Source organism: Choloepus didactylus, chromosome 20, assembly GCF_015220235.1.
Source record: "Choloepus didactylus isolate mChoDid1 chromosome 20, mChoDid1.pri, whole genome shotgun sequence".
NCBI classification, from domain to species: domain Eukaryota; kingdom Metazoa; phylum Chordata; class Mammalia; order Pilosa; family Megalonychidae; genus Choloepus; species Choloepus didactylus.
This window is the reverse complement of record NC_051326.1, coordinates 51,534,490-51,551,254: the sequence shown is the minus strand read 5'-3', so window position 1 is coordinate 51,551,254 and position 16,765 is coordinate 51,534,490. Positions and strand designations below refer to the sequence as shown.

Sequence of the window (16,765 nt, the reverse complement as noted above, 5' to 3'; positions counted from 1 at the left end):
CAGTAGATCAGTCCTATAAGAAATGCTAAAGGGAATTGTGCAGGCTGAAAGGAAAGGACACTAAACAATTGACTGAAACTACATGAAGAAATAAAGATTTCCAGTAAAGATCACATGGTAAATATAAATACCAATACTACTGTATTTTTTTTTGCAACTCCACTGTTTACTTCCTACAGGATCTAAAATACATAAACTGTAATGATAAATCAGTGGTTTGGGATTCAATGTAAAATATGTAATTTTTGACAAGAACTACATAAAGGTGGGGGAATGGAGGAGTTTAGGAACACAGTTTATGTGTCCTATTGAAGTTAAGTTGGTATCAAAGAAAACAAGATTGTTACAGACTTAAGATGTTAAATTTAAGCCCCACAGTAAACACAAAGAAAGTATCAGAGAATATGACCATAGAGATTATAAGTAGAGTATGGGTTACAAGAAGTGGGGGAAGGGGCAATGGGGAGTTAATAAGAAATGAGTGTAGGGTTTTCTGTTTGGGATGAAGGGAAATTTCTAGTAATGGATGGTGGGAAGGTGATGGCACTGCAACATTGTGAATGTGATTAATCCCACTAAATGGAATGCTTGGGAGAGGTTGGAATGGGAAGATTTATGCTGTATATATGTTCCCACAATTGAAAAAAAAGACAGTCTAAATAGATAATGACAATTAAATGCCATAGATGATCCTGGATGAGATCTAAGAATAGAGGAGAAAAGGCTCAAAAGGATACAATTGGGACATAAGAAAAAAATGAAATGTAGAATGTAAGCTTTATATCAATGTTAAATTTCTTGAACTTCTTAACTACACTTAATGTGATTACATAAATTAAGTATTCTTGTTTGTAGGAAATGTATATGTGAATTATATTATTTGTTCAAGGATGTGTGCAACTTGCTCTCATATGTTCAGAAGACAGAGCAATAGATGATGGATGATAGCCAAGGAGGGAGGGAGGGAGGGAAAGAAAGAAATGGTAAAATGACAAAATATTAAAATTGGTAGATTGGGGTATCAGTGGAGGGGGGTTGGGGTATGCTGGAGTTCTGTGTATGCGGTTTATAGTATTTTTGCAACTGTTACTGTAAGTTTGAATTTATTTCAAAATAAAAATTAAAAAAAAAGAATGTTAGGATTGGAATTATTTCTTTTTAAGGATTTGATAAAATTCACCAATAAAGCTATTTTGCCTTAAAAAAAAAAAGGAGTATTCAGTATAATTATGGTTGAGTGAATACAAACTATAATTATAAAACAGTATATATATATATATATGTGTGTGTGTTAAATTTGGTTAAAATATCTATTTTCATTTATAGAGCTATATGCATAGAACCATATGAATAAGAAAAATAATGTCTGAAAGCTGTACACCAAATGCTAGCAATGGAAATACTGGAAATATACATATATGTATTAAAAAATGAAAATTTTTTAAATATAGACAAGATTATTCTAAAATTTGCAAGGAAAGAGAAAGAAATTGGAATATTTTGAAAAAACATCAAGTAGGAAGAATCCATGTATCTGAATTCAAGACTTACAATACAAAGAAATAAAACAGAGAATCCAGAAATAGACCCACACGGTTATACCAAACATTTTTTATTGTGATAACATATACAGAACATAACATTCCCATTTTAACCACCTTCAAGTATATAAGTCAGTGATTCCAGATATTTTTTACAAAGGTGCAAAAGCAATTCAATGGAGGGAAGATAACCTTTTCAAGAATTGGTGCTGGGGCAACTGAACACACATAAGCCAAAAAAAATGAACCTCAATCTAAGTCTCACATCTTATACAAAAAATAAAAAATAGATCACTGACTTAAATGTAAAAAATAAATTATAAAACTTTTTAAATGAGAAGAAAAACCTCCAAGATCTAGGGCCAGGCAAAGAGTTCTTACGTGTAACACCAAAAGCACAATCAAAATTGATAAATCAAACTTAGTCAAAACTAAAAACTTTCATTACGCAAAATACCCTGTTATGAGGATGAAAAAGACAAGCTACAAGATGGGTGAATAAATTTTAAAATCACATATCTAACAAACAACTAGTATCTGGAAAACTGAGAGTTCTTTATGAACTCTCAAAATCAACAGTAAAAAAAAAAGAAAACACACATACAACAGAAAATGGGCAAAAGAGATAAACAGATGGCAAATCAGTACCTGAAAAGATGTTCACCATCATTAGCCATTAAGGAAATGCAACTTAAAAGCACAATAAGCTATCACTACCCACCTATCAGAATGGAGAAAAGTGACAGCACCATATGTAGACGAAGGTGTAGAGAAAGTGGATCACTCACACATTGCTGGTGGAAATGTGAAATAGTGCAGCCACTATGGAAAAGGGTTTGGCAGTTTCTTTTAAAAACCTAAACATGCAATTACTATATGACCAGCAATTGCACTCTTGGATATTTATCCCAGAGAAATGGAAATGGAAATTTATGTTCACACACAAAAAAACCTGTACACAAATGTTTACATCAGCTTTATTCATAATAGCCAAAAATTGGAACAACGCAGATGTCCTTCAGCGGGTAAATGGTTAAGTAAACTGTGGTACATCTGTACCAGGGAATACTCCTCAGAAACAAGAAAGAACAGCTGATACATGCAATGGTGTGGATGAATTTCAAGGGACTTATACTGAGAGGAAAAAGTGAATCCCCAAAAGTATCATAAATGTATGATTCCATTTATATAAAATTTTTGAAATGACAAAATTATAGAAACAGAGAAGAGTAGTCATTGCCAGGGGTTAGGGAGAGGTGGGGGCAAGAGGGACATGGATGTGACCAGACGAGGGCAACAAGAGGGATCCTAGTGATGAAAATGTTCTGTACCTTGGTACAGCAAGGTCAGTATTCTGGTTGATATACTATAGTGTTGGCAACATCTTTGCTGCCATTGGGGGAAATGGGTAAAGGGTACATGGGACCTCTGTATTATTTCTTACAACCACATGTGAATCTACAATTATCTCAAAATAAAGTGGTTAATTTAAAAAGAAAAAAACTGACAGCCCTCTATAAGCATTCTTTTTTCCTACTTCAATTGGTTGCATATTCCTTGATTGCCTCTTCCCATGAAAAAATGTTCTGTAGAGGGAATAAGACAACTCAGTATTTCCTCCTACATGGTTATTTAAATTGTTTTTGTTACTGATACCTTTTTAAAAAGTTTATTTCAGCATCACAATCCACTACTAGTAATACTGTGAACATTTTAAAATTGGTTGTTAAATTTGGGGAAAACTATCAGATTTTTTTCAAACAGGAAGTGTAAGATTTCAGGCATTCCTAGTTTTCTTGCACAGAGAGTAATCTTAGGCTTTGACTTGACCCCATCCATTAACCAGTTTGCAAGGGATGATCTCCTTGCATAGGGAGGTCACTGTGAACCACTTAAGATACCCAATTTAAACACAAAGTAATATGATCCTAATTCAACTTCCCCTTATAAGGGTCATAGGAGGGGCAATTTTGTCCCTCAGGGGACATATGGCAATACTCGAGATATTCTGGAGACAAACGGGGTGAAGAGAACCGAAACTTGTCCAGCACCCCATTTGTTACAACTTGGGGGATGCTACTGCATCTGGTGGGTAGAGGCCAAATATGCTGCTAAATATCCCACAATATGCAGGACAGTACACACACCCCCAACAAAGAATTATGTAGCCCAAAATGTCAATAGTGTTGAGGATGAGAAAACTTTAGACAGAACCCAAAGATGCCCATGGCTATCCAACACTACTCAACGGAACTGTGCTGGAGGAAAAAGATAGTAGTCTTAATTGATTATGACTAATATCCTATTTTTGCCAAGACACAATGTTAGGGCTTCTCCCAGAATCTGAGAAGGTCCCCTGCAAGTGAAGGGCCCTAAAGTTGAAACTTTACTAGCTTCCCAGTACATCTGCCTCTGGTATTCGGAGCAAAGCAAGGAGGACAGTATGCGATGAACCAGACCGGCCAGTTATATTCATTAAGTACCTTCTATGTGCCGAGCGCTTTGCTCTATACTTTAAATACACCTTTTCCTTTATTCCAATATCACTGCCATCAGTCACTGCTACTCCCACTTTTAGAAGAAGAAAACAAGGACGTATGGTAGAGGGGCTCTCCACCTTCTGTAAATCACATCATTTAGGCAGTCATAAGGCAAACGGGTGAAGAGAACTGAAACTTGTCCAGCACGCAGCAGTTAGGATCATTCACATTCGTTAACAGACTTTATTATCCCCATTTTAGAGTTCAAGAAACATGGTTGGAGGATCAGAACACTTGCCCAAGATCATGTAGTTAATAATGGAAAATGCAGGATTTGATTTGAGACCTGTCTTGCTTCTTCAGACTGTATCGAGCAAGCAGATGATGCACCATCAATGAACCTGTTCCACGACCAAATTTTGCTTCCTTGTACACTTCCTTTCCTGAATCACCACGGATGTGGGATATTTCTCCATTTGTTTTCATATCCTGAAATGTTAAGGGCTTTAAGAAAGGGGTCAATAACCTGAGAATTACACTCAATTACAAAAATAAAAGTGATATTATAATTAATAATTTCTTGCCTAATTCAAGTAGATTATAAATTAGAGCCATTTTTAGATTATAAATCATCTTTACATCTGCCATGCAAATAGTACCCAAAACTCATCAGAAATCACTTGTTATTTCTCCTTTTAGGCCTTCTCTAATCTTTTTTCTTCCTCTCTGCTCCCCTACCCCAGCTTCTTCCTGAGAGCTCTGTCATGGCCATTGGGAACAGCCTCTCCCCGCGTGAACTCTGCTCCTCTCAGTTAAATGGCCTGCTCTAGTGGGGTCAGGACTAAAATCTGGCACATACCCCAATTATTATTTATTTTTCTCAGAGATAAAGAAATTTAGATAAGAGTCAGACTAAAACAGTTGGGAGGTCACAGAGCACACGTGACCATATCTCTGTGGCACTTTGTCCAGAAGGATATTGTACTGGTCACCTCTCCCCCTTTTTGTCCCTGTAAGGCTTCATTCCTCTAGGGTTCCCTTAAAGCACAAAGCTATACTTATTCCTCCCTCCTTAACAGTACATGACTTATTTATTCTATCCTTTTTAAAGCATAATTCTCCCTCTCTCTTAGCCTAATCACTCATTGATACAGAACAAAGATTACCCAAGAGTATAGCCACCGCTGCCAAATGACTTAAAATCTAGATCACACTGTTTATCCCATGATTATAGGATAGTGCAGCACAGTGAGAAGAGCTCCGGCTTTGGCTTTACACCTTAGTTTATTAGCAAGATGTGACCTTGAAATATCAGAGATATTACAATATCTGATAATATATCCATCAAAGCTCTTTAGGGAACCTAATATCAGAGGTTGTCAAACCCGAGCGTGCATCAGAATTATCTGGAGGACTTCGTAAAACACAGGTTGCTAGGCCCCATCCTCTAGAGTTTCTGATTCAGTAGATTGGGGGTGGGGCCAAAGCAATTTCATTCCTAACAAATTTCCAAACAAACATAGTTTGAGAACCACTCTCAACTTCACAAGGTTGCTGTAAGAATTTGGGTGGTGAGGAATTCCTGGTATTCTCTCAAGCATTATGGACTCTCCATTTAATAAGTCAAGCCCTCAATCTTCAGGTCTGCCCTTATGAAACTTATCTATGCAATGGTGAAGTGAAGCCTACTTATAACTATGCCTAACAGTCACTCCCAGAGAACTTTTTTGTTGCTCAGATGTGGCCTTTCTCTCTAAGCCAACTCTGCAAGTTAACTCACTACCCTCTGCCCTACATGGGACATGACTCCCAGGGGTGTAAGTTTCCCTGGCAATGTGGGACATGACTCAAGGGATGAGCCTGGCCCTGGCATTGCGGGACTGAGAATCCCTACATGACAAAAAAGGGGGAAAGAAAGGGAACAAAATAAAGTTTCAGTGGCTAAGAGATTTCAAATGAGGCAAGAGATCATTCTGGAGGTTACTCTTACACAAGCTTCAGCCAGATACTGCAAATTGCCAAGTATGCCAAGCCCCAACCAACAGTATTCCTGAAAACCCTAAAAAATACCCTGGGCTCTCGCTAAGATTCTGTAAGTGTTTTACCTAGTAAGTTCATTTTTTTTCAGAAACTTAAGGCCTCCAGGTTGTTCCTATGCCAGATAAGCTCTGAAACCCAGAGGTACTAGTCTCTCCAAAAACATCAACCAGTTTCATTCCTCTGCTCCACAAGGTCAACATTCCTTTCCAGCATGAACTTGTTAAAATGGTCATTGCCCAGATATCCCTGAAGACTGAGAGAATGATTACATGAGAGGGAGAAGATGTAACTAAGAAATTAGGATTTAACAAATGATTATGATACTGACTCATTATATAGATATTTCTTTTCAGTTTCTAGTGCATTAGAATAGCTAGAAGGAAATAACTGTTGAGCTGTAATCCAGTACTCCTGATCTTTGACAATGACTGTATATAGCTATATAGCAAAAAAAAAAAAAAAAAAGTCGGTTTCTCGTGTTCATATGCTTCTGCTTTGGGATATTTTATAGATATCTATCTCTGACAATACTACACATAGTCAACCTACCTTTATTGTTAAGTCTTAAAAATGAGTAGAGTGCAATATTAGGGGTCAGTAATTGGGGGGGGGTAAGGGATGTTTGGGTTTTTTTTCTTTTTATTTCTTTTTCTGGAGTAATGCAAATATTCTAAAATTGATCATGGTGATGAATGCACAACTATGTGATGATACTGTGAACCACTGTGTACTTTGGATGGATTTATGGTATATGACTATATTGCAATAAAATTATATTTAAAAAAAAAGAATTCTGGTGACAGCAAGTAAATAATCTACCCTGGCATCTGGCACATGGTACACACTTGGTAAATAAATGACAGCTGCTGTTGGCATGATTAAATACTTGTCCTATTTTTATTTTCCTGTGTGCTCAACTTGTTTCCCCCTCTAAATTGGACACTCCGGCTCTCAGCACAGCACTGATCTTGAAACTGATAATCAATAAATTAATAGTTGATTGACGGAACGGACCTGTTGGATGCTAGCAATCTTCCTAGAGGGAAATACTCTTTCATCTTCCCTGCCAGTAACCACTTGAATAGTGTGCCAGTTTGAATGCATTATGTCCCTCCAAACGCCATTATCTTTGATGTAATCTTGTGTGGGTAGACCTATCAGTGTTAACTGCATTGTAATTCTTTGAGTGTTTTCATGGAGATGTGCCCCACCCAACTGTGGGTGATGACTCTGATTGGATAATTTCCATGGAGGTGTTGCCCCACCCATTGGGTGGGTCTGAATTAAATTACTGGTACACTATATAAGATCAGACAGAAGCAGCGAACTTGTTACAGCCAAGAGGGACACTTTGAAGAAAGCACAGGAGCTGCAGATGAGAGACATTTTGAAGACGGCCATTGAAAGCAGACTCTTACTCCAGAGAAGCTAAGAAAGGGCAAATACCCCAAGTGCAACTAAGAGTGACATTTTTGAGGAACTGCAGCCTAGAGAGGAATATCCTGGGAGAAAGCCATTTCGAAACCAGAACTTTGGAGCGGACACCAGCTGCATGACTTTCCAGCTAACAGAGGTTTTCTGGACACCACTGGCCATTCTCCAGTGAAGGTACCCGATTGCTGATGTGTTACCTTGGACACTTTATGGCCTTAAGACTGTAACTGTGTAACCAAATAAACCCCCTTTTATAAAAGCCAATCCATTTCTGGTATTTTACATTCTGGCACATTAGCAAACCAGAACAAATAGTAAAGAATGATTGCATAAATACACGTGTAATCACGCTCACCTATAGGCAGGTACAAAATGGGACACCCAATGTGGTTTCTTCATGCAGTGATGAAAATCAGACTCAAAGAAGCTTCAAGGACAGTAAAGGCTAACAACACACAAGGGCACCTGTAGAGGGGGTGTGTCTTAGTCTTTTCATGGTCCCTCCCAAGTCATCTCCCTGTACCCATACATAAGGCAAATAGAAGGCAAAGAAATTGATTCTGCAAGCCACAAAGGAAAATGAGCCTTAAGGACCCTTTGGTAATTTAGAAGTAAACATTCCATGATTTTATAGGTCATTTTTCTGTTTGTGACATCCACTGAGCATTAAGGACCTTACAGGTGGAGATTGTAACTTATTTCACCTTCCTTTCCCCAGGGTCTACCATAGCATCTGGCATGTAATTAGCATGCAGTGAACACTTGCTGAATTAAATTTTTAAAAGCATGCCTCTTCACAACCTAATATTAACTTAACTACATCCTGGTCTCCATTAGGCACTGTTATCCTATCAGATCAAAGCTGAATCTGACAGCAAAGACTGTAGCTCGAGTGCAATAGCTCAGTAGTTGAAGGTTAATAATCCTAATCAGAGAAGTTCATCAGTATCCACTGACCAGTGAAACCTTGAAACTAAGAGATTTTTCAGCTAAGAAATTTTGCCAAAAGCAACATCTTTCCTGAAATACATCCTCCACAAATACACATAGCAGCCTAATCGCCTTGCTCCCTGTGAGAGGTCCTTGATCTAAGACCCAAAACTAAGGGCCAAAAGACCTCAGCCACCGCATACAGCCACATAACTTTGGAATAACAGGGCAATTTAAGAGTTTGTCTCTCTCAAGGCCCTCCTTTTATCAGTAGGGCACAGAGGCCCAGAGAAGTTAAGAGAATGCAAGAAAGATAAATAGCATGAAATTGAAAAAGTAACCAATTGAAAAAATGACTAAAATTTTCAATTCTCTCCTTTGCTCCATTCACCAATTCAGGAGTTGCAGACTTGGCTCTTCCTCCTCTAGTCATCCCTGTGTCTTTGAGGCAATTCCCAGGGCATTAGTCATTGCTTTTCTCAGGTTATTGTTCATTAACAAGTAACCATTCCCCACATCACTGAGATTCTCACTCCCCCTTAAAAAAAAATCTGTGACTTGATTTTTAAGGGCAGGAAATCACATCTGTTCATTCAACAAAATTAATATTTACTAACTGCTGGACCCTAACACTAGGTACATACACCTCTTTGACAGGTGCTAAAGTTATTGATTTTTAAAATTTTATTACTTAAGATCAATGATTTTTACAATTAGAGGAAACTTTAGGACTCAACTAGTCTAGGTAACCCATTCATTTTACAAATGAGAAGAGGTCCAGAGAAATGAGGCAATTCGTCTAAGGCCACACCTCAAATCCAGGTATGATTCGCTGTCCACCACTTCAACCACCCTAAGTTTTAGGTGAAGACTCTTTGAGTGCATTGAGATATGGACTTAACAGCATTGCTTTCAAGGTCCCTAACTGAAACATCTCTGGTTCTCTAATCTTGGAAAATGCCGAACAAGAACATTGCAGAATGATTATTCTGTTTATGGGGTATTCGGGGTTCTGTCAAATAATGATTAAAAACTGAATGAGTAGTAATTTGTTCCACTTTCAAGGGGATAGTTAGGCCATTTTAGGTGCAGACAATAAATAGCACACTAAGTGAAATGGTAGCCTCATTTAAATGTATTATTACAGAGCATGAACTTCATTTTATCTGTATAGAATTTTGAATAAAAACATAATTGCTAAAGAGGCATTCAGACTAAACTTGATTATAATCACTCACCCATTGTTGCTGCTGCTATTGACTATAGTAACAATTCAACCGAGCTAAAAAGCATTTTACGAGTGTATCTAGCAATAATTGAAATCCCAGAAACCAAGCTCATTTCTGATAACTGAAATACCTCTATTTTCATTAGCCTGTGGTTGTATTATACTGTTACAAATTTTAATAAATATCGATAATCTAACATTTATTTAAAAGATCCAACATGCATCTTAGTGCACCAAAAACTCCAAATGATTACTTAGAAACTTTGCAACATTGTGTGACTTACCAGTTCTTTTATTATGATACCATACAAATTGGGAGAATACATTGGATTAACACATATAACTACGAAAAAGGAAAATTTTAAAACCACAATTACTTCCCACAGCAAATGCATATACATCCATTCTTGCAGGTTTGAGAGCAAGTCTGTGTTCAAAAGGATCTTGAACCGAAATGATGTTTACCAATATCCCCTTGAGGGACTGGGGGGGAATGTGGAAATATTAAACTTCCCCACCTGGGGAATTCCTGCTATTCTCACAAGCATTAGGGACCCCCAATTTAAATCAAGCCCTCAATCTTGGGGCGTGCCCTTATGAAACCTATTCCTGCAAAGAAGCTAAGCCTACTTATAATTATGCCTAAGAGTCACCCCCAAAGAACCTCTTTTGTTGCTCAGATGTGGCCTCTCTCGGCCAACTCTGCAAATAAACTCACTACCCTTCACCCTATGTGGGACATGACTCCCAGGGGTGTAAGTCTCCCTGGCTATGTAGCATATGACTCCCAGGGATGAGACTGACCCTGACATCATGGGACTGAGAACACCTTCTTGACCAAAAGGGGGAAAAGAAATGAACAAAACAAAGTTTCAGCAGCTAAGAGTTCTGAGTTGAGAAATCATTCTGGAGGGTATTCTTATGCATTATGCAGATATTCATTTTTAGTTTCTAGTGTATTAGAATAGCTAAAGGTAATATCTGAATCTGTTGAACTGTAATCCAAGACTTGATTCTTCACGATTGTACAACTATAGCTTTTCATGTGACCATGTGACTATGAAAACCTTGTGACTGACACTCCCTTTATCCAGCTGAGTAACAAAATAAAGACAAAAATAAACATATCTAAATAATAGAGGGGGATAAGGGGAATGGGATGTTCTGGGTGTCCTTTTTTTTTTTTTTTTAATTGGCATAATGAAAATGTTCTAAAATTGATTGTGGCAATGAATGCACAACTATATGGTGATTCTGTGAGCCACTGATTGTATACTTTGAATGGATTATATGTGCAAATACATCTCAATAAAATTGCACTAAAATGTTTTTCAAAATTTTATATACATATAAATATATGTAATGAGTTTTAGTATTTTGTTGTGCACCCCATCAGGTAAAATTTTGAGGCATGCACCTGCAATATGGTTATTAGTATTATATAATGCACTATAGTATGTACATTATAAAAACACAGAAATTGTAAATAAAGGTAGTCATGATACAAAAAATATTTTCTACATTAAAAGTTTTAATGAGAGGTGGGGCAAGATGGCAGTGTAGGGAGGTGTGGGATTTAGTTAGTTCCCTAGAGCAACTAGTAAATAGGAACAATTGGTAAACAGTTTGGGGGATATCCATGACTGTTCATACATCATACATCAGTCTGGAATGGGTGAAAGGACTGAGATCACACTGTAGATCTGTAAGTAAAGCTCCCCAAATGGCAGAGGCTGGTGCCCCTTTCCCACTGGCACGGCAGGCTGAGTTGGAACACTTCCCTGTGGGAACAAGGAACGGTCTCTGCTGAGAACACGGAAAGGTAGCTCAACCAGGCTCCAATTGCGGCTTTAATTAACAAATTTGGAATACTGAATACAAGCTCCAAGCAGATAAACCCGGAGAAAGCAGGAAAGGAACCCTGAGGTCTCTCCCGGTAGAGGTGAGCCTGACAAAAAATAATAAATATAAATTAAAACAGGCTTTTGGAGACAGCTGATCTCAGAATACTAGAAAAAGGCTGTGTCCCAAGAAAAGGAGCCCACAGAACTGGGTACCAACTCCAGCTCTCAACAGGCAAAACCAGGGGGCTGGGGGCTGGCTCTGAAAAAGGGATTTCTTTTTGGTTTTTCTCATTCTAAGTAGTACATTAGAAAAAGCCTCCAGCATCTTCAATTTCAGCTCTGACCCAAGCAAGGGTGGAGTTGAGAGATAAAGGAAGTGAAGAAGGTAATTCCCTAAAGGGCCTATTCTCCCTAAGAAAAGGGGTATGGGCCCAGCTCAAGTAGTTGCCCTCCCTCAGAGAATTCAGACCCCAGGACCGGGGGTGGGGGGGGAATAGAAAAAGCCTAAGCTTGGCTTCTGGCTCACCCTCAGTGCCTGGCAGGGACAGGGTCTGCTGAAATTAAAGGCAATGCACCTCTTTACACTGGTAGGGAGCTGCAGGTTGACATGAGCCACCTGCTGGGCAAGAAAGAAAAAGCAGTCTAGAGGCCTCACAATTCTGACAACCTGCTGGGTCTTATCCTCAGGGAAATCTGATTTATTACAGCCTCCTCCCTGGGCCCAGGGAAACTAGATGCCTAGGCAACCAAAAACTACGAGTCATACTAGGAAAATACTAGGAGATACTCCTGCATCTCAATTCAAGTTTAAGTTTGTTCCTTTGGGTCACATCTTCATTTTTCCTAGACTGAAGATATGAACAAAATGGACTTGGTTGAAACTGCAGATCAGACTGAAGGATAGAGGATATTGACCGTGTTTTGAAACTTCAGCTTCTGGGAGGGACCCAAGGACTACAGCCAACTACATAATTTAACTTGTATGGTTAGTTTACTCAAACACCATAATCACATGGAACCTTGAACAGGGAGTGAAATCTGGTTGGTTTGTATAGGCTAATGTGAAGCCCCAATTCATCTCAGAGCAATTTGGGCAGGGAATAAACAGTATTTGTAAAGCCCCCTTGAGGGACTGGGAAAATGGAGAAATATTAAACCTCCTCACCTGGGGAATACGATATTCTCACCAGCACTGGAGACTACCAGTTTATAGGCTGAGCCCTTCCCTGATCTTGGGGCTTGAAATTATGAAGCTTGTTACTGCAAAGGAGAGGCTAAGCCTTATAATTGTGCATAAGAGTCTCCCCCAGAGAACCTCTTTTGTTGCTCAGCTGTGGCCTCTCTAAGCCCACTCAGCAGGTCAACTTGCCTTCCACCCAACATAGGACGGAACTCCCAGGGATGAGCCTGGACCTGGCACTGTAGGACTGTTTCTGGATCAAAACGGGGAAAAGAAATGTATCAAAATAGTTTCAGTGGCTGAGAGATTTCAAATGGAGTTCAGAGGTCATTCTGGAGGCTACTCTTAGGCATTATACAGATATCCCTTTTCACTTTTTAGTTTATTAGAATAGCTGGAAGGAAATACCTGAAACTGATGAACTGCAATCCAGTATCCTTGATTCTTGAACAAGACAATCATTTTTTATAGCTTATATGGTATGACCAAGTGATTGTGAAATCCTTATGGCTCACACTCCCTTTATCCAGTGTATGGACAGACGAGTAGAAAGATGGGGACAAAAAGTAAATAAATAATAGGGAGATAGGAGAGATATGGGATGGTTTGAGTGTTCTTTTTTGATTTTATTTTTATTCTTATTTTTAATATTTTTATCGCTTAGAATAATTAAAATGTTCAAAAATTGATTTTGGTGATGAATGCACAACTATATGACACTGTGAACAATTGTACACTTTGGATGACTGTATGGTATGTGAATACATTTCAATAAAACTGCATTAAAAAGTTTTAGTGAAAGTAATATGACTGACTCATGAACTATGAAAAGATGAGTTAATACTGTGTGATATACAATTTAGAATCTGTTTCAAATTCAGTTTAAAGATACTTGATTTTAACAATTATCATAGCTAAAAGAAGATTCCTTAGTCACATGATGTCTAGGATTTGCTTTAAAAATCTCCCACCAAAAAAGGGAGCAGGAATAGATAAGATTAGCAAAACATTAGTAAGTCTTTGAAACTAGGTGATTGGTACATAGAAGATTATACTATTCTTTTATACTTACATGTATATGATTAAAAATTTCCACTATAAAGTTGGAAAAAGACTCCTCACAAAGACAAATAGATGCAATGTTAGAAACTTATCACTGACTATGCTTCCTATTCAGCAATTGTACAAATGTTTTTCTTGAAAAAGCAACCAAAATTTTCATGTTTCTGATATTCTTTGTTCTTTCCAAATGAAGGTATTGCATATTTAAATATTTAATAAATGGACTCACAACCATTTAGCATATTCTAAGTTTCTTACAGTATGCACATTTTACAGACGACACATTGCTTTTACCAACAAAATTACAAACTACGGAAACATTCCTCAATGGCCATTTAATAGTATGCTCATTCCTTAGTACAAATTAGTTTAAAAAAGCAATTATTTTCCCATTAACATTAAAATTTCACCTTTTCATGGAAACAGATTTTTCATTTTAATGTCTACTTGGTGTAATACTATTAATAGTCACTTGGCATCACAGAAACAAACTCAAAATACATTCTAGAACACCCTGATAAATCTGATACTAACAAGTTTCATAAATACTCCCCATCTTGAGATTCAGCCACTTGAATATAACCCATAAATAACCATAACTGGGTGTTTGTAAGCTGCAATATTTTCTAGGCTGAAAAAAACAAGACTGTATTTGTTCATCAACTCTTCTAGCTATATATAACTCATGTGACCTTTTATAGTTTAAAGTTTAGAAAAGAATTCCATCAGTTTCCTACTCCTAAATGGATCATCTTATATACCAACTCTGAAGAGCACTGCTTCAGACATTGATAATTTCCAGATTATTAAGCTAATGAGTGCAGTTTAATGAAGCACACACTTAAAATTTCTGACATAAATTAGCTTTTGATAGAGTTCAGTATATTCCTTTAGATATGAAACATAGGTAATAAACTCTCACTTCACAGATGAGAAAATTGAGGCTGAGTGGCAATCCCTAAGTACTCTTTTCTTAGGATTATGTTTAAGTAAAAATATGCATCCATCTACAGCACATCAGATCTTGCCCACATTTAGGGCAACACCAAATTTTCCTACATTACATTCACACAGTATTTTCTGAACACCAAATACATGCTTCATTTTATGAGATAATAGGTAAGACAAACAAGAAACCTACTGCAAAGACAAAAAAAAAATTCAGAGATTGTCATGAAACAAGATCGCTTTATGCTGGGTGAAGGGCTTTGTAGATCATCCCAACCTAAACCAGGTAAATCATACTTCATTCTAGAAACCAGGAGCCACTATGTGAAAAGGAGAAAATTTCACATCCGTGGCTAATGTTACAGGGACTAAAATAGGGTAGAGACAGTGGGAATGATAAATGGGTAAATGCAATATTATAAAGATAAAAAACATCAGGATGATTTTGAGGCAAAGGTCCAAATCTTACCGAGGCATGACCCTCATTTGCAAAATGGGTAATACTAGTTTCCCTTCCCAGGTCTACTAGGATAAAACAAGCTAATCCACGTATAGAGCTGATTTGGTATAAAACAAGTTATGTAAGTTGACATCCATAAGAATGTTTCTTCATCCTAGAGATTTTGCAAGGTCATTGTAAGGCTTAGCACTACTTAAAACCCACTTGTACAAAGCAAATCAAAATTAATTAACAATGTTAACGTCATTAACATGGCAATGTGAACAGCTATTGAAAATCTGTCCCTAGAGAATTGATGAAGGAAAAAAGGACAATTCTGAATGGTTCAGAACTCTGGAGGAAGATATAGACTGCAGCAGGTCCCTAACAAATGCCGAACTGGAGATAAGTATCAGATCTAATGAAAACCTTTCCAGTGAACTGACTCAGAACACTGAACCTTCTCTGTAAATTTTTGACCTTTTATGCAAGTAGATTTGAAACTTTTAAAATGGAAGAGCTTATTTATTCTTTTATACCCTCTCCTACCCTGCTCCATGCCTAGCACACTGCTGGGCACATGGCAGCTACTCCACAAACACTTGCTAATGTGACTTCTTTGTCAAGAAGATGGAACTGTAGGAAAACATTTGTGTGGCTGGGAGTCAGCTGGAAGAGAATCATATAAAAGCTAAAGAGCACTTAGCTTCTAAATTAGAGATCCTACTAAAAAGGCACAGGTCAAATCCAACCACCGCTAACTGTTTGGACAGCGTATTTTGAGAAAGGAAAAAGTGAGACCACCTTTAAAATTGGCATATTTCACATAAAAATCTGGAATTCTGGCTTCTCGGAAAAAAAACCTAGAGATCTAGAAATACAGGGTCTGCATTCCTGTGTAGCGACCATCAATGGAATCTAGTCTAGTTGCAGCTCCTTCCTTTAGCAGGGATGTGAGCCTGTTCAGTCTTCTCCCCTCCCTACTGTCTCTCTTCCAGAGGCTGAACTGTCAAGCTTGCGCTTTGTTGTTCTTTAGCTGAGAACTGTCTCTGTATTCATATCTATAAAAAGGCTGAGAGAACTCAATATTTTTTTAAATTTAGTTCACAAACGTCCCATGCTAATATAAGCTGTTAAGAGGGAAAACTTGGGTGTGGGTATATGCGGATTCTATAGTAGCCTCACAACTTTTCTGTAAATCTAAAACTATTCTAAAATAAAACGTTCATTAAAAATGAAAAAAAAAAAAAAAAATTAATTAGTGGACATCTGCTCCAACAGATGTCCACCAACAACCAAGACAGAACCTGGAACAACTAAGGCCACCTCTATGTTGCTCCAGAATCCTAACTTCAGAGCTTTCATCTCATGCAAGGTCTCCGTTCCATGGATTGGAAAACGAAGGAATCAAGTAAATTACCCACCAAGCTTACACACCATTTGGAGTATAACAAATTCTATTTAAATGCCCTCTTAAACTTTACTTTTTAAAAGTCCATTTAAGACCTAACAAGAATTTGTGTATAAAAATTCAATGAATAAAACATTACTTTCTTACCAATTTTAGAGAATGTAAGCACACCTTGGTTTGCATCATCCTCGAAATCGTTACCCTTTGTGCTCTGCTGCTCGGCCCAAG

The 16,765-nt window shown here is 37.6% G+C and overlaps 1 long non-coding RNA gene across 1 annotated transcript; it reads right to left on the bottom strand.

Annotated features, from left to right (window-relative positions):
* Positions 1 to 11,164: 11,164 nt before the first annotated feature.
* On the bottom strand, positions 11,165 to 12,077 carry LOC119516749. Its single transcript, XR_005213365.1, has 2 exons — positions 12,024 to 12,077; positions 11,165 to 11,601 (listed from the first exon to the last, which is right to left on the bottom strand). It is a non-coding gene; the product is annotated as an uncharacterized LOC119516749 (long non-coding RNA).
* Between the last annotated feature and the right edge of the window lie 4,688 nt (positions 12,078 to 16,765).